This window comes from Alligator sinensis, unplaced genomic scaffold (genome assembly GCF_000455745.1).
Source record: "Alligator sinensis unplaced genomic scaffold, ASM45574v1 scaffold575_1, whole genome shotgun sequence".
Classification (NCBI taxonomy): domain Eukaryota; kingdom Metazoa; phylum Chordata; order Crocodylia; family Alligatoridae; genus Alligator; species Alligator sinensis.
This window is the reverse complement of record NW_005842051.1, coordinates 1,023,309-1,043,430: the sequence shown is the minus strand read 5'-3', so window position 1 is coordinate 1,043,430 and position 20,122 is coordinate 1,023,309.

Sequence of the window (20,122 nt, the reverse complement as noted above, 5' to 3'; positions counted from 1 at the left end):
TCAGAAGGAAATGCAGGTTAGTCATGAAAACAATCCATGTATCTTCTTGGCAGGTATATGTTGCTTCTAGAAAAACCAAGTAATAAATAGTGTGCCCAGAAGGCTAAAAATTTTTTTAAAAATCTCAATAAGCAAATATATAATCTCTCCACATGGGCAGAAAATTTAACAATATTCCCTGAGAAGTTTTGTAAGGAGGCATTGTCAATGGATCCCTACAATGGATGGATTTACAATTAGGGGGAAAAATCAGCATTTAAAGAAAAGTAATGAAAAATACAAAATAAAAAGAAAATGCCGAGGATTTTAGTCTGAATTTTTAACTGAAATTTTAACTGAATTTTACCACATTTGTTTTTGAATATGTAAAATGAAACTTGCAGACTACACTTGAATGAAGGCAAAGTGGGATTCTTTCGGATTTTCATGGTTGGAGCATGTTGTCTTTTCATTCTTATGGTAAGAGTGAAATGTTGTCTTAGAGTACTTCTTTACATTTTCAATAAAATTGTTTCTTCCCTATTTTTATACTTGGCATTCACATTTATAAACATTTATGTGACTTTTTGTAAGACAGAAGGAAAATTTTAAGTTGGTATCATTTAATATTTGTGGAAGGGTTTAAGTTGTAGCCATGTTGGTCTAAGGATATAGACAAGCAAGGTTCTTTGGGTAAATCTGATATATTTTATTAGACCAACTCAGCTAGTTGGAAAAATTCTTCTTTGCAAGCTTTTGGGTATAAATAACCTTCATCAGGCTGAGGAAGCTGTGTGCTCTTCCCGGATGGAATGAATAGTAAAGAAGCCAGAGGCTGCTTGCTCTTGAGTTTGGTTTCTTTCTTTGGGAAAGAACATTTTACATTCACATCCCTTCTATGGCTAAGTACAGACAGTCAAAAAGCCCAAGGCTGAATTGATTCAGTCTTTGCAGTTTAGTCTAAACTGAAAAGACTGAACCAATATGTAAATAAACAGACATTCACTTTTGATTCAGGCAATGCAGCCACATGCCTGCTGTGGCTCAAGCCAGAAGCGGGGTGGGGGGCATGAGAGGCCTCTTTAATAAACTTTTCTAAGATCTTCCCCGGGATAGAAGTCAGGCTGATGGGCCTATAGTTTGCTGGATCCACTTTTTGACCTAAACTAGTTAACTCTGATACTACATTCAATCAGGTTTGTCTTAAACCAGTTTCAGTCATCTTGAAATTGGTTTATGTGCATTGAACTTCTGTTCTGTTACAGGATTAAACTAGTTTCTGATCACTTAAACTGGTTTATGTGTAACTTCTAACCCTAGCAAAGATGTATGACACAAATCACATTCTAAAAACTGTAAAAATCCAATCAGAGAACAAAAACAATGTAATATGGCCTATGGCATAGAGTAAATGGAATGAACCAAAACAGGTCAAGTACTTTCAAATAAAAAACAAATTTGATCAAAATAAATTGTGATATTATGAAGCAAAATTCCCTGAATCTTTTAAATCTCCAAATCCTCAACTTATAAAATTAGTTGCAAGCCCATGCTCCTCATCAGAACTAGACCAATTTATACCAGTAGAGGATTTTTATTTTTGGTGTTACAGATTCATTCTAATCCACAGCATCCAGATTTATATGAGAGAAACTCTCAAAACTGAGGTAGGAACCCTGAAGCAGAAAAAAGCATTTGGAAATGTTAGGAAAATTCATGAAGCAGTGAATATTACCTACATTCATTTCACAGTTTCTCTTTTTTTCACTGATGTGTTGTCTTGAAACCTGGATATATTTTTCTTTATTGTGCTGGAAAAGAAAGGCAAGTTTGTTTCAAATTTCAAGACTTTTATAGTGTCGAATTGGAAAAGAACATTCTGTGCAACACAAAAATATTGACAGACAGAATGGTAAAGGTAGAGAATCAGTGAAGATCAATAAGTCAGTGCATCACAGCAAACACAAATGAGACACTCTGACACCCCAGGGGTGTTGAAGGCATATGCCATGTGAGCTCAGAATTTTTCAGTTTTCTAGGGGTGACATTCCCTATGGGGTACTAGCAGATGTCTTCTTTCTCATCAGGTCTTTCAGGACACTACTGCATAGCTGTTTCTAACTGCATGCACTGTGTAAAGGATCAAACTGCACACATGCCTATTTGGGGAGAATGTGGACATATTGTGACAGACAGGGATCAGAAAACAGATAAGCCCATGCAAATATGACCTTTGAGTTGTTAGTTTTCTCCTCCATTCTTCTTTTTTCCCCTTTACCTTCAGTTCACTTGCAAAGAAGAAACATCTACAGCATTCAAATGAGCCGGTTTCAAATACTTACCAAGCCTTGATCTTGTCTGATGCTGTGGCCCTAAACAAGATGATCATCATTGTTCCAGATGAATTGAAGAGAAAGCGGGCAAGGTTAAACCTAGAGTCAGTGCTACTGCTACATAAACTGAAATACTATCAACTATCAAATTAGCAATATAACCCAGTGGAGCATGGGTCAGAGCAAGAAGAAAAGTAACAGCCCCTACTATATCTTTCAAGTTGGAGCACAAACATAGCCTAGGATGGAGTCATGAACTGAAAATCCTTGAGAAGACACTTTTTTCTCAAGTCTTTGCACTAGAAGCCAAGCCTATTAAGTACTAGCAGCAGGGCAAAAAGCAGGGCAGTGCTTACCCCAGGTTTCTATGTAATTTTGTCCATACCGTTAATTAATACTGACTAGGAAACTCAACAGGAGACTGTGACAAATCACAGACCATTACTTTTACTGTAGTGAGCTGTTACTTCCAATGCCACCTTCACTCAGGTATATTTAATCTACAGTGTGTTTTATGCCATTTGTACATGATTGCAAGACATGAACTTTGGTTGATATAGATATTCCTGCTTCAGAAATGCCATATGATTGGTATCAAAGAACTTTTGAGGTGTGAGAATAAAATATCATTATTCTTTAGTGTACTTTAGTTTTCATTCAGTTTCACAGGAATGGAAGGTGACAAAAAGAACTAATGGTACTTTTAGTTAAATAAATTCTTTGGGATTATGAACAATCTTTTGTTTCTGAAAACATTTTGTGATAGTGCTGATGATCCTGGTTTTGCTATAATATGGGCCTGATTCTTGGATACAGTAAGGCCATTTATATGCACTTCAGTGCCACTTTCCAATGATAGTGTGGTCTGAGGTGACCTTAATGTAAATGAGAATCACCTTTCTCCCTCAGCCAAAGTGAAGAAGAACCATAGCTGGGGTCAACAGGAGTGATCAGATTTGATATAAAGAGGGGATTGGCCAGAAGTAGCTCCTTTGTCTCCAATCCAAAATGCCTTGAATTAGATGAAATCCTGGGTATATTGCAGAAGACATTTGTTTCATAATTTAGGTAGAGAGCTGCAGGTGTATTTCATACAATGGAGAAGGCGTGGAGAGGAGTTTTTGTTGGTGGCTGGCTGGATTTCCGCTGGGGAATGGGAGTAATGCTACTTAGCTTTAATTGTGTTTTGAATGCTGTGGCTGGGCGTGTAGCTCCTTCTGTAGTAATCTTTCAGTTGTCATTTAAATCAAAATAAATGAATAGCTAAAATCTCAACTAATGTTCCTAACCCTGGAGCTTTGCTACATCAATTTACATCCATTCCTAAATGTGTACTTACCGTTAATTGTCATTGGAGACTAGAGAAAGAGACAAGCTGAACTTGATTTGGGGGTATTTGAATTTTGAGCAATTTGGAACGTGGAAACTAAAACAAAGGGAAAGTCTGGGGGATGGCTCAGTGATGGCAGCAGCAAAATCAAAAGTACAGACAAAAGAAAATGGGAAATAAGAAGTTGTTTTTTTTTTTCTTTCCTTTTGGCACTCTCAGCATCGAATAAGAATATTGATGCATTATATCTCCTGAACGCAGAGTCTGGCAATGTGTAATACTCACTCCAGAAAGAGACATGAATTAAATTAAATAGGAGAATGATAGAAATTAGAGACATTAGGTCATCAAGTACATTTCCTCCTTTGTTCATCTAGTTTGAAACAACTCATGATATGTGGTTTATATCTTTTTTCCTTTGGAGACCATTCCAGAGCCTCACAGTCAAGATGTTTAGCCTGATATTTAGCCTAAACTTTTTCCTTCTAAATTTCATCTAATTAATTCTAGTTATACCTCCTTGCAGCTAAGTAATTCTCCTTCCATAAAATTTATAACCTTTAGATATGTGTGGACTGTTATGATATCTCTCATAGATGATATTTAGTCAAGTCATGTACATTTAGTCATTTTACAATTTTCTTATAAATCAACCCTTCAGCCTTCTATTCATTTCTCTTCCTGTCCTCTGAACTCCCACCAATTTGTCAATATCTTTCTGGTACTGAGTAGCTCAGTACTGAATGCAATATCCTAAATGCCGTCATGCCAGAGTGGTATAAACAGGACCTGTTACCCCACTGCTTCTGCAAAATATCCCAGGATTACATTGGCCTTTTCACTGCCATATGTTGTTTTAAAGTCATGTCTAAATTGCTATCTGCTATCACCCTTAGATCTTTTCCAGTACTATTGCTCTCTTGAGGTTTCCCTGTTACACTGGATGAATGCTTGTTTTTATCACTGCTTTTTTCCAGATTAGTTTTCCCTCGATATATTATCTAGCATTTTTCTAAGTCAAATGTCATTTTATTACTTTCTGCCCATGTTTCTAATCTTGCTTGGTCCTTAGATATTATTTTTCTCCCCAGGTAACACCTGTCAGTTAAGCTCATCATGCAAGTTTCATTAACATGCTTTTTACCACTTCTTCCAAATCATAAAGATGATGTTATAAAAAATGGGATACTGCTCTGACCCCTGCAGTTTCACACCAGACAACTCCACCATCTCCATTAATGCTACATACTACTGCATATTGTTCTGGAACCTTAATTATAGTAGGCAAGATCCTCTGGTTCATTAGGACAGGCTTTGCTGGAGCAAAGCTCCTCTTTAAATCTGATTTGACTAGCAATAGGGAGGATTCTTAGGAAACTTAACGTATGTCTCATTGCCTCCATACCACTCTGAAGTCCAAAAGATAAACCTCACCTGCCTACCTCCACACACTCCAAACCCACAGCTGAGGCAGCATTCTCAGGATATTCCTCACTGCCTCCTTCAAGCATGATGGAGACAGACCTCAAAAGCTGTATTGCAGTAGTATAACAAAGGGTGGGTCATCTAGGACACCAGCTCTGTGTGCTGTAAAAGTAGTAGCAGCTGTTGCTACTAGCCTGGCTACTGCGTATGCCACCAGCAGTGCAGGCCCTGATGCTCCTCTGTGTGTGGCTACTGTCCAGGGTAGCCAGTTACACCTGTGCTGTAATGAGATATGTCACTGAAGTGATGTGGAGTGACTGGGGCAGGAGTGGGTGGTCATGGCTTTTTTTTTTTGGAGAGTAATTCAGAGCCATTGCACACATATCCTTACAAGGTTTTATAACTCTTTTTTACATCAGACAGCATGGTTGGTGGCTTGCTTAAAAGGACCACAACCTGAATGATCCAGTCTCCCAGTGATCTCTGATTGCTTTATTTTTATACCACTTAATGCTATTGTGGACAACCAGATATGGAATTACAATCCCCTTTATAGAGGTGGGGGCACATTTGAAAAGTTGATCAAGAAGGTTAAGTTTCTATGCAGCAATTTGCACAGCTCATTCCTGGTTTACCACTGTCTAAATAATATAGCCGATATCCCAAACTCATGCAAATTAAACCTTTACAGGACAGTATGTCACTTCGTGGTATTTTTACCATTGTCCATATTTTTGCAGACAAAAATATCATTTAAATATATTTAGATACTCAGAGGGTCAGAAGAGGATCTCCTTGGACACTAAGGCTAGGTATAGACATTAAAAAAGCCTGACAGTCTAAGTTACATAGTTTTCTGTAAGCAGCGTAGTATAGATCAGTAGTGAACAGAACACACATTTCCCCTTTGGTCAGGGAGGACACCTTAGACTGGGTTCTGCCATTTTTAAACCAGTCTGTGTATGCCAAATGTCTGTAAGAGGTATAGACTGGGTTCTGATACTGCTAAAAGTGTAGTGTCTACATGTGTGGCCAATAGAGCAGAAATTTGAGCCAGGGTGGAGTAGGCCCGGAATGGCAGGGCACACCAGGGGTCATCCCTGGCCTCCAGGTGGTGGTGTTGGGTAGAAGAGGGGCTGGTAGGAGGCAGGAGTTTGGCCACTGGCTGGTTGGGTTAACTAGGCATAATTTGTGGCTGTGGTCACTGTCCACACATGCATTTGATTACAGTTAATTACTCCGCTGTAAGGTAGTACTGCCCCCACTCTTATGGTGGAATTAATTAGTTTACTTCACCCTACTACTGGTGATGGGTAGATGGTAATGCTTTCCTGCAGAACTACTTAGTCTACTCCACAGTGAAGCACACCTGTAGATGCACCAAGTATTTCATAAAATAAAAAATGGAAAAGATCATTAGGCAAAACTGCCAGGGTAAAAGGAATTGCTTATCTTTGTTGTGCTTGCAGTGTCACTTTTTGCAGATGCCCACATTCTACTTTGCATCAACTTAATTCTTTGGCACATATCAAGATTTCCCATGCTTCTCTAGCGGGAATCTTGGTAGACTGCTGCAGGTGGTCTCAGTAAAGTAAATGGCACAGCTATCACTAATTTCAATGCAACCAAATTTTACCTTTTATTTTTACACATTCACCCCTCAACGCACACCTACTACACCTAAGCATGCATGCATGCAACTACATGTAAAAAACATTATTGTGGTTGCAAAGCATGTGTTCAAAATGTAACAAGCACCAGAATTAAGCTTGCCTGTGCAATCTTTTAGTCCTCTTCTGTGCAGGAATGATGAAAGTCTTTAATTATAAGAACTTATACCATTTTTTCCACAAGCCCCCTGTTTCCATCTGTCTACTGAATGGACAGTGCTCAAGAAATGAGCCGCTTTTCAAGATTTTCACCACTGGAAGATCTAGCCCCGTTTTCACTTTTATGACATAGCTATAGTACTACTGGCTACCCTATGACTTCGTTGTTGTTCATCCTCATATGCTTTCTGTGGGAACTGATTAAGTATGAACTTTAGTTTCTAGCTCTGTTCATGCTGGGCATTATGTCAAGGCAGCCCACAAAGTAAACTGCTGCTTAGCTTGATACTTATGGGCTAACTAATGCCTATGGAAAGTTCCACTTTCTTTCAGATTTTTAGCTCAGCTGCATTCTGTGTTCCCATTTGTTTCACATTGTGCAGCTAATAGAGCTTCTCCACTACTGAATGTTTCCATCTTAAATTTAAATGGGATTAATGCTGTGAAAAGTTCTTTTTAAATGATTAGGTTAATAATCTGGAAATTATGGCTCCCCAAATAAGGCAGTAGAGCTAGCACCAACCTGATATTTGTTGCAGCTCAATGGAAACCCTTTTGTGTGTGCGTCTACAAGTTTCTCAGTTTTAGATCCAAGATACCCTGATTTGTAGCCATAACTATGATTTATCTCCTTTTTATTTTGCCTGTGGAGATTCAGCAAATAGTGAACATGTTCTTGATTGCAGCAACAGCTGTAGATATTTCCAGGGGTCATATCACAAGGTAGGTGCTTGTCATAAATTGTAGCTTAATTAAAAATTGGGATATAGCTGAGTGGACATCTCCCATTATTGTTAATTTCTCATGAATCTGAGCTTCTGGCTTCTTTTTTAAAGTGATATAAAAAGTCAACATCATTTGTGCTGAAAGGTTTCATCTCCTGTGTTTTATCTTTCTATTTGCTTGTGTTGAAGTCAATTTTCCTCCTGAGAAACTTGCTTTGTTGAGATTATGGTCTGCAATTCATTACATGGGATGTGATTTTCCATCCTGCATGTACCTAAAATTAGCCATACGCCTACTCTCAAAATTGTCCCATTAACTCCCATTTTGAACTCTTCTATTAATGCTTCTTTTACATTTAAATTGCAAATCACGTGAAAAGCACAGATATCTTTCCCATATTGGTATAAATGGCATATACGGTGTATGCAGTTATCCAGGATCAAAGTGAGACCAGTTGTGTATCAAACTGGGAGACTTTAAGATAACAATGAAGTACCTGTCTACAGTGCCTTCCTCCCTTTCCCTGCACTTGAATTCTTCATGTGTGGGTGCATCTACATATTCATTAATATGATGTAGTTACTGCACATTAAGTTTAGTTCTTAGATAACCACGTACTAAATCAATGTGCAGTAACTTGTGCTATGGCTTAGCGTCAGTACATGGGTTTTTCAGATAGTGGCTGTGCAGTCGCTTAATGCTACTGTGCAGTAGCATATTAGCATGGGTTTTACCCAGCATGCTATTGAGCCAAGTTATTAGGCTACTGTGCTGTTAGCATCTTGTGTAGATGCACCCTGTATGCAGAATCTCTGGGCCTGATCTCAGTCCCATTATGGACATTTTACATTACTTTATCATTGGCATGGAGTCTTAAAGTGGGTGAAATCACTTTCATATTCACTTTAAGATCCCGTTATACTGTCAGAACAAAGAGCTCTGACACAAATCCAAAGGGAGCACTCTGTTGAAAGCCCTGTAATCTTTGCACATATGACTAATTCTTTCTAACACATGTAAACTCCATTGAAACCATGAGATCACTCTTACAAGTACCCCCTTAGTAAGTAATGGATTCAGGGATTAACCTGTTTCTGGATTTGGTTCCCAAGTAGACAAAGAAATGTAAGACCAAATTCACTGCTGGCATAACTCTGCTAACTTTGCTGCAGTTACACCCGCAGACAATTTGGTTTATAATGTCAGAGCAGAAGTTGTGACCTTATGGTCTGGCTGCTTTCACCTCTGTACTGTAATTCCTGGAAACATTGCATTCAAGTGCCATATTTCCAGGACTGATAATAGCCAAATTGATGATACATTCAATTTTCCAAAGTGCAGTAGAGAAACTGAACTCAGAGGGACCCACTCAAAGATGAAACATTTCAGATCTTACTGAGCAGGAAAGATTTACATTTGGTATTCAAAAAAAAAATGTTGACAGCATGATTCAATCTGCAGCACAGCTATATTTACCATCCTGAAAGAGTGGTAAACAAAACTGAACAGCTCAGGGGACTGGTAATGTGATACAGAACCTTTCAACCCTAAGGGTAACTTTTCGAATCTAGCTCAAGTTGACAGTGACAGTAAGTCATTTTAGTCAGAATAGCTGTTTTTCAACCTATATGAAACAATTTGATAGTTTCAGTCTACTTTCTAATGCTGATAACATTTAACAGAAAATTATAACTATACCATAGTGTAGTTAAGATAACATTCAGGGAAGGTTATTATTTGATAACTGCAATATGCCAAATACTTTGGCCCCTGTCTACTTACTTTTAAAACTCAGGGTTTGAATTTACTCACACACTTAAAATCAAGAAGTAGCTTAAGTGCTTTGTGAGATGGGGCCAAAGTGCTCTGCACTTTAAAAGATTTAGCTTATAATTTTCCCCCTCCAATTCTACAGTGCTTTAGAGAAATTCTCAAGAAACTTATGGCTGCAGGACTTTACAGGTGTCAGGCCTATTAAATTCAATACAAATTTCTCATGAGACAAAGTGTGCAATTAAAGTAATGGGTGAACAAATTTAATTTCTATTAATCCATTTTTAATCATTAACAATATTACTAACATGAAATGGATATATTAATAGTAAAGTATGTAATGTAATTAAAATTTACTTTATTTTAGTGTCAAATCTCAAATGTCTACAAATTGCAATAATGCATATTGGAAATTTAATGTACAGGATCTACATAGCCCTGATGTATAAAAATCTTAGGAAAGAAAATCTAAACAAAGCATTTGGGTAGCATCTATTGTTTTAAAATCTGAACCTCAAATGTTTTTAAAGAATCCTGTTTTCCTTCAAAAAGACAAATGACCACTTGATGAAAATAATCCTTTACAATTTTAGACTCTTTACAAAACTAAACAAGTCATATTTGTAACAAGCTGATACATAGTAGAAGTATTCCTGAGAAACTAAAAACGAGCTATTCTAAAAGTAAATGGCTCAACTATGCTTTGCATAAGAACACACAGAAATGAACTATAAAGCCACCTGTGCATCTAAATTATTTCTTTTAATTATTCTTCTTAATATCCAAACTCAAATAACAACTACACATCAATTAACAGTGTTTACATAAATTATGAAAAATCTTAGCATGAATGAAATTAGTGAAATATGCCACTATCTCTGTGTCCAAATTAATCAACCAATAATTATGTCAAGCATTTTTGTTATTTAAATTTGTACTTGTGGGGTCTGACTTCACCAGATATGAATCTTTACTAAGAAGGGGGTTGACTTGACTGTGATCATGATGATTGAAAAAGCCAAGGTAAACGTGTTTAAATTCCAGTTAACTAAATATAATGTCAAAGTCTCAAGATGCTATGATTAACAACAAATATGCTAATTAAACTACCTACCCATGGTGAAATTACTTAACTCCAGAAGCAGAAAAAGATAGTGACTATTAAAATATGAGCTGTGAAAGAGACATATTTTTCCTTATGAAGCACTGCTAAATTATTAGAGCACTGTAATCTGCTGTTCAGAGCAACAGTATTAACAGATGCTGTTTAAAAAAGCCAGATGATTTAATACAACTTATTTTTTCAGAGAAAAAGTAAAGCAAATGAACTTGGCATGTACAGTATTAAGACTAATTTCCCCAAACATTTCACATGCGGTTCTTTTCTTTAAATCTCCTGTGTCATAATAAAAACGAGACTTTCCCTTTCAAGTTTTTGCTTTCTCATTGACTTCTTTGATACAGCCAAATGTTTCTCATTTTAAATTCTATTGAATGAAGGAAATGCAATATATTTCAATTACAGTTGGGCTAATCTCTCTGCCAAATTTACTGGTCTGGGTAAAACTCCGATGAGAGCACAGGATGAAATTGATAAAATTAGACATCTTTGGCTGAGTTGCTCACATCAGAATTATAAGTTTAGATGACAAAACTAATTTAAAGAATGGACCTTGCTGATTCCTACTTTATAGCAATATAAATGCCACCAAGAGTCAGTCCTGATGGATGACAGCATTATGAAAACACAGCAAATGGAAGACCAACAGGGTCCATTTCTAAATTAGATTTATAAATTCAAGCATATGAGAGCAAGCTATGTAGCTGGCGCCACATCAGGAAATGGTCCACTTTAGGAAAAAAAAATGTGATCATGACATTTCTTCCCTGTATTAAATTATCACATGGATTTCACTCCCCATCTTTCACCTGTGTTTCCATGGCCAAAGCCCAGTGGCTGAATTATTGTAAAAATAACTGTTTATCCAGAAAGAACTACTTCTCAGATTCATTATATGAAGCAGACTTGAGTTCATACAAGAAAAGCATTAAAGTTTGAGGAGAAATAGAGATGCTTTCCAGCCTATCACCAATGACAGAACTTATTTTATCAGCATATTTTGAAGAATTGAAACAGCATGAACAGCTTGAACTGAAAGTAGACTAAGGCAGTGTGAACAGAATCATGAGCCCATTCTTATATGGTGGCATTAGTTTGGAGGGAGGAAGGCATATGGCCCTGAATATTTTTGAAGATTTACCTGAGAAACCAGTACATCAGTGTCATTGCATTTCATCATATAAATTGTATTACAGTTCCAGAAGGTTGTATACAGCACATATATGCAATACACATTTTGATTATGAAGCTTGGTGCAAATTGGTGACTCCTAACTTGGGAACCAGTTAAATCAAAAACAGAATTTCTAGATCAGACCAATTGTTGGCAAAGATTATTTTAAAATCCTACTTTAAATTAGCTACCATCAATGTCATTTATGAAACTGGGGATGGCTGAAGTTGATTTGGCAAAAAATAAAGTTTGATTCAAGCATTTCTCCACGTGTTTGATGATATCTTTCAGCAGGCTGAAAGCAGGGAAAATTAAGTTTAAAGAAACTCAAGCGCTGTCACCAATCATGATTTAATTCTAAGAGTCTTTCAACGTTTGGTGCTGTTCTTAAAGTCCCAGGCTCTGCAGCAAGGTACTTAGAAGAGCATATGAAATAAATAAACATATAAATCAATACATAATATTAATAATAAAAAGGGTAGTAGTCTTTATGGTTTGTTCAGACAAGCTAAAATTTGGTTGCAGATGAAAATACCTTATCATATATATTTTTAATCTAATTAATTTTAAGTCAAACTCATGATTTTGGTGCCTAACCCATGATATTTGAATTATTATATATATATTATTATTATATATAATAATAATATATGTATAATATATAATATATATTATTATATTTGTATTAAATCTACTGTCTAGAGGGACTAAGAGCCACAACCAAATTTGCCTTATAGGTGCCTCCATTTAAGTTACAACACACTTAAAACTAAGGGGACCGCTCCAAACAGACAGAATAAGGATATCTGAGAGCTGTATACAATTAATAGGGTGAGGTAGGTGCCTCGGAAGGGTGATCCACAGTACATAGCCGCTGAACAGGGAGATGTCTAGAGCTAGCTAGTAAGACGCAGGAATGTGGCGAACTGCCCTCTCTCCTTAGACCTCCTAACACTTTTTATATGTTTCACATTAGACATTCTTTGGATAAAAAGCAGAAACAACTCTGGCAGCTGGGACCAGAACCCAAGGCTCAGCCTTTTTCAGAGAAGACTGCCCTCTTCGCTGGGGTACAGAGTTGTTCTCCTTGTGTAGTCCTTACTGTCCAATGGCTCAGCTGCAACAGGAGAGGCAGAGTGTTCTCTCTACATACTAACCCAGGCTAAAGTCTGGTAGCTTGGACACTTTTCTGGAAAGGGAGAAATGTGGATTTGAATCCCCTTGGATTGAGAAGGGCTTAGGATCCAGGTCTTCCACTTGCTGGGCAGATGTTCTAGCCAATAGACTACGATGCAAAAGATGGCCATGGCTGGTTGCGTTTTCACAGTGACCACAGGTATTCAGTTTTGGAGTGAACTCAATGTTCTTTGTGTTTATTTGAAGTGCTCTAACAGTGCATAATAGAATGGAACTCTTCGGGGATTTATGCATAGTTGCTTCCCCCTCGGATCTGGACAGCAATGGGATTCAGGTGGAAACTACTCCAAGTTGAGTGCTTCTGTGCACGCTCGTATGCCAAAGTCGAGATCTGTTCAAGTAAAAAAGAAGCACCTAATAAATGTATGTATCTAAATTGTTTTGTGGCTGCTAAAATAGGGTTGCTCTGGTGTACTACTTTGACTTCAGCAACTACATTTGTCCAAGTTGTGTTTTGGTGCCCATTTTATTGGTTTAGATCTAGTTATAAATATTTCCATTTAATAAGATGCCATCCATATCACCAAACCCCTCTGCAGTACTCCCTTAAGATATGCAGGCTACTACACTTCTGCATCTCCACTTCCCTTGCTTCAGAGGGGTCAGATATTTGCAGCAAGGGTGAGTGCAGCCAGCTGGCCATTCAGTGGGGAGGAGGCAGAGGCTTCAGCTGGCAGCCAGGGTCGGGTTATAAACTCTGGCTGTTCTCCAGTGGCTACACGTCCTTCTGTCCTTACTTCTCTCTGGCCAATTCTTTTCTGTCTTATGCCTATCCACTCCCAAGCCTGATTCCCACTCTTTTCTATTCTGTATTGGCTGACAGAGGAGACATTTTGGGGCTCAGGACTAGGTTCAATTCCAACTTCATTAGGAGTTTGAAGTTGTCAGAAAATCTGAATCCTGACTTGACAACTGAAAGGACAAATGATTTTTCAAACGTTTTATTTTACAATGTACAAGCGGTTGCAATTTTAAAGTGTTATTCATCTGGAGTTTCAAATGCTTTTCTAACAAAAGCTGTGTATTTCACTTTAAAATGTTATGTAAATCTCATCAATTCTTTGGATCTGCATTTTCCACACGTAACTTTCAATGCCTCTGTTAAGTGGAGACTTATACAATGCATATTCTATACATGCAACCCATAACTGAACAAAAAGGAATGAAGAAAAAGCCAAGCAGCCCTCTTTAATGCATTGTTATTATCCAGACATTTATCTAGTTTTAATGTTTTTAAAAATTATAGTCTTTCCTGGTGTTCATACCGCTAGTGTAAATTTGTTATACTGTGCACATAATGCAGTTAGCATGATAAAGGAAAAAAGAAAAAGGAAAAAAAGTGGGGGAGTGGAGGGAGAGGGAGTGTTCTGCCTGTAAGAATCAGCCAAGAATCAGAACCTGATAACTTTTCTCAATACCAGCATAAACCCCAGGCTAGAAGTGCTTCAGTATTTCAAAAGTTAAGCAGATCTACAAGAGGACCAGACTTTTGAAACTGAAACATGTCTGGGTTTGATTTGTTATTCCCATATAAATACAGAACATAAACTGCTTCCCATTGCTATGATTCTTACCACAAGGCATGAGCTGTATAGACTGAGAGCACAAAATGTGAAACAGGCTATTTTTATAAAAGAAACAATGAGCTAAAAACAATTTAATGCAGAATAATATTTCCCTCTTTCTCCATGGTACTGTACATAACATGATTAATCTTGCATCTTTTTTATCTTTTTTGCTATCTATAAAGCATTCCCTATTCACAAATTATTGCTGGTCAGTTAGACTTCCATCTTAATAAATGTGTTAAAAAAAAAGATCCATTGTGATTTAGCCATGCATCCTCTAAAATCACCTTTCTTTGTATTCCCCAAATATTTGTCCTACCCTAAAAATATAACACTTTATCTAAAAAATGTCTCTTTAGGATTCTAAGTAGGTAAGGCCAGATTCTGGGGCCTGGCTGAGCTCTGCTTGACCCAGGAGTCAAGAGAAATGCAAATGCTGTCCAGCGTCGGTTTTCATTTCACCTGACTCCCGGCAGTCCCTGGGAACTGCTAAAGCTTTCTTGACATCTTGTAAAACAGGAGGATGCCTAGAGGTGATGCCCCTATTTTGTTATGCTCAAATGAGTTAAAAGCTTCCACATATGGAGACATGAAATTGAAAGTGGGAACTACTATCAAATTTATGAATGAGGAGGGAAAAAAGGGAAGATTCTCCAATAATAAATAGCTTTTTTGGACATATCTTTGTTAATTTACTAAATGACTACCTAAACCTCCAAGCTGAGACGATTTCATTTTTCTGGCTCTGGGGAATTGTCTCCATTAAGGTTCCTCTGGGCTGTCACATCAGTGGTAAATCCCAGCACTAGAAGGCATGTTCTATCCGCCCAGTTATTTTCCAAAATCCGGAAGAACAGCAGTGAGGCTGCCCTCTGTAGCCAATTTCAGGACCTTGTTCTTTCACATACCTGAGAATGGCTGCTGGGGATGAGCTTGGAACAGATGCATACTTCTGGGTTTAGAGAGCATCACTAGGAAAAAGTGATAAGGATGTGGATGACAGATGCTTGAGTCCCTCAGTACTGGAACTTTATGCTGCCTTGGTGTAAAGCCCTTGGACACCTGACCAAATCACCATGGCCTAAAAACCACCTCAAAACTCACCATTAGAGTTGTCCAAAGAGCAAGGTTTCCAGGAAATGTCATTTTTTTAACTTTGCTTTTGGTCTATATTAGAGCATAATCTGAAATAATAGCAATTGAGCAATTTTCTGTACCATTTCACAGGCTGATACAAGCAGTAATGTAAAGAGAACAGGGCAAGGGGGCACTGGCCCCAGGTGCTGACTTAGAGGGGGTACCAGTATGGCTCCTGCTCCCCCAGGAGTCTTTTCCATGGTGGGGGTAGCCCTGCCAAGCCTGGCTTTCAGGAACTGGGCAGGTGCAGCCCCATACCCAGTCCATAGTGTGTTTGTGGAAGAAGGAGGTAAGCAGAGCGAGTGGAATGCACACCCCCATGGCTTTGCTGTGGGAGGCACAGCCCTGTGCCCTAAAATCGTTCTGAGGGATGGAGGGGCACAAGGAGCAATACCAGGGAGTCCATGCCGGTCAGGATACCGCATGCAGTGAACCCCCATTCCCGCCTCCAGCATGCAGAAAACCAATCCCTCAGATACAGCAACTAATCTCATGCCGTTATATCAAGAGCTGCAGTGTAGCAAACCCCCCAGTTTTTCCTTTATTTTTTTTGTTGTATTTATTTTAAAATGCATTCTCTCCCCTTCCCCAACCATTTCTGACCTTTTCTCTCCCTCTCTTTTCCCTATAGATAAGTATAAGTAAGCTAAGATGTAGGATAAGCTTTAAACATTTTTATTTTGGTCGCAAGTTTTTGCTTTTGGATATCCAGTTTTATATTTTATTATTATTAGGTTTGTATTGATTCTTACTGTTGTATATTGTATTATTATCATTTTTGCATTGATTTTTATTGTTTCATATGGATATTGTATGGTTTAGGCCTTTGTTTGTAAGCAAACCAAAGTCATGTCAAGTTTCCATTTTATATGTCAAGCCTCCATCTTCTGTCCTCTGCCTGGGCATCCCATGTTGCAACTGTATGAGTCATGTACCCCTCCCATGTAAATTGGTTCCCAATGAATGAGTGTGATTGGGAATGACTGAAATACAATGGTAGCAGGCCTCTACTGAATGGCCTGTAATGACTGGGCCATCACCTCTCATTGATTCACCCAGGAACCATGGACCTCACCCAGGAACAGAGACAAGACCAGCATTTGAAAGACAAAGGACCCTGAAAAACCAGCAACTCTCACCATTACAGACACCTGAAACTGCACATCCCTGCATGGAGCACACATGGTCAGAATGTGGCCCAAATAATTGCCCACCCCTGCTCTAGAAGATGGGGCTGTGGTTCTTAGACAGTCTTCTGGAAGATCTGCTCCAGAGCCCCTTGGATTCAGAAGACATTTCAGTACCCAGGGCAGAGGTGGGTAGGGGAGATGGACATTATGCTGATCACAGGAGAGCAGGAGCAGTGGGGAGGGGCAAAGGTAGGAGAAGCAGAATCTTACCCACCCCTGCTCTCTCTGCTCTGATGGCAGCTACTGCTGTTGCCCTGGGGGGTCAGGCCAACTCTCAGGATCTCAATATTACGCTGTTAGACAGGAGGGTGTGACACAATTGCACATATACAAAACACACACAAATCAATTAGGTGCATACACACACACACACTACCAGCTCAGGCACATACACATCCAAACCAGCCTAGGCACATGCATACTTATCACCAATTCAAGCACATACACTATACACCTCAAAAGTTAGACACAGATCACTAATTCGTATATCGTGCACACAATGCCATATATATATATATATGGCATTGTGTGCACGATATACGAATTAGTGATCTGTGTCTAACTTTTGGGGTGTATAGTGTATGTGCTTGAATTGGTGATAAGTATGCATGTGCCTAGGCTGGTTTGGATGTGTATGTGCCTGAGCTGGTAGTGTGTGTGTGTGTATGCACCTAATTGATTTGTGTGTGTTTTGTATATGTGCAATTGTGTCACACCCTCCTGTCTAACAGCGTAATATTGAGATCCTGAGAGTTGGCCTGCCCCCCCAGGGCAACAGCAGTAGCTGCCATCAGAGCAGAGAGAGCAGGGGTGGGTAAGATTCTGCTTCTCCTACCTTTGCCCCTCCCCACTGCTCCTGCTCTCCTGTGATCAGCATAATGTCCATCTCCCCTACCCACCTCTGCCCTGGGTACTGAAATGTCTTCTGAATCCAAGGGGCTCTGGAGCAGATCTTCCAGAAGACTGTCTAAGAACCACAGCCCCATCTTCTAGAGCAGGGGTGGGCAATTATTTGGGCCACACGGGGAGTTTTGATGAGCTGTTGAGGGCCAGGTCAGCATCCCCCATTGCAACAACTCATCAAAGCTCCCTATGGGGCTGTGGGCAAGTGGGGAGAGAGCTCAGGAGTGGGAGGTGCCATTGAGGCTGGGATCACATGACCCTGTTCTCTGGGGTATGTCGGGGGGGCATGTGTGTGTGTGTGTGTGTGTGTGTGTTGTGGGTGAGGGCAGAGAAGAGAAGTGGGGGGCATGTGCAGCAGAGCTCACCCAGGTGGTGCAGTCTGTGCTGCCCCCGCCCCCCCAATGATCTGCATGGGACCAAGCCTTGCCCACTCATGCTGGGGCAGCCTACATCATACTCCTGCCAGTGCCTGCATTCCAGCCGAGTGCTGCTTTCCTTTCCCTGCCTCCAGTGGTGGCTGTTGCTCCTGATCTTGCCCCTGCTACACCATGCCAGGCTACACTGCGTTATGCCACTCCAGGCAACCAGCTGCAGCAAGGAGACTCCTGCCCCAGTGCACAGTGCTCCATCTTCAGCTCCCGGGTAGGCAGCTACCAGCTACTGGGTAGGCTGAAGCTATGTACTGGGGCAGGAGTCACCCAGCTGAAGCTGCTCACCCACCTGCCCAGAATGGCATGGCATGGCACAGCTCAGCAGGGGCAGGATCAGGAACAGCTTCCAGCGGGCTGTTCCCAGTGCAGTTGCAGCTGTCTGGGTGCTGTTCTACACCCCCACCTCCAGCAGCAGCTCCTGCTTCCACTCCCACCACACTGTGCTGGTGTGCCTAGCAGATACACAGGGCTCAGTGGAAGGCAGCTGGGATCTGGAGCTGGAATCCTGTGTTTTGGGGCAGGAACCACCTGCCTGAATCTGCCTACTTGCACCAGAATGGCATGGTGTGGTACAGTGTGGTACAGTGTGGTACAGTGTGGTGCAGTGTGGCAGGGGAAGATCAGGAGCAGGAGCTGCTGCTGGAGGTGAGGGGTGCAGAGCAGCGCCCAGCTCTAGCCATACCAGGAACAGCCTGCCAGAAGCTGAGCATGACAGCCGGGGCCAAGGTCAGGTCTGGAGCCGGGGCCAGGGCCAGGGCCAGGGCTGGATTGAGGGCATCAGTGGGAACCCAGCAGAAGCTGCGCCAGTGCTTGTCAGTAAGGAATAGCTCCATGTGGAGCACCACAGGAGTAGCTGTGGGTCAGAACCAGTCAGCTGATGGGCCAGATTTGGCTCACAGACTGTATTTTGCTCATCCCTATTCTAGCATCTCTGGTACCCTGTCAGAACTCTGGTTTGAGTTTGGCAAAAAGTTTAGCAAATTCTTTCAAAGGAAGCATTTTGGGTTTAACAAACTGGCATTTTTGTTCCATTGCAATATTTCTGATCAGCTGTCATCCTCACCTCTGTTCTAATTGCAAGACACATTTTTGACTTTGCTTTCTATAGCATGAATATACATCTGCACATTTACATACTAAGACAAACAAACAAAACATCTGCCAGAATAAAAACACCCTACTGCCCAGACTTCTACCCCTGGGCAAGAGGATGAGACAATGTCCAATGTATGACAGATGTGCATTCGCATTGTTTAAAGAACAGCTGGAAGTATCTCAGAGCTAGACCCTTAAAGTTATTTACATTTCACACCTAACTTACACACCCTGCTGTTTTGTGGAATCCTACTCCCAAGTGAGGCACCCACGCTCCCCATACAATGTCTGGTTAAAATTGCACACCTAAGGAAGAATTCCTTTGAAGTCAGCAGAGTGAGAAGCCATATACATTAGTCAGAAATAAAATGTAGAGAATCCTCCATTTCACTCCTGGTGCTGAGAGATATGGGAAATGTGAGCATAAGTATCTGCTCCAATATATTTATAATATATGCATGAAATGTCAATGGGTGTTTTGTTTTGAAGCTGTTTTGAGCTCAAAATAGTGAAATGAAAATGAAACGAAAGACTTGAAACAGCTTCGCAATGAAACAAAGGCATTCGAAACATTTCAAAAGTTTTGAAACATTTTGAATTTCGAAGCCAGGCTTGCTGCAGCTAAAGAGAAACTAAGGAGAGGGAGGGGGAATGGGGGGAAGGACTGCTCTGATATTGACTGTGTACCTGGCCAGTGACTGTGATCCTTCCCTGAGGTCCCTTTCAATCCCAGTGCTCTGCAGGAGGGATGGAAAAATGTCATAAAAAGCACTGTTTGAACTGAGCTTTCTCTGTGCCTTCACTCTGTGCCTCCCTTGCTGATTGGCTGAGGTTCCACGGATGGCCCTGCTGTTTGCTGCTGACTGGCAGGGAGGCAAAAATGGAACCATGTTTAAAACCATGGTTTTAGCTT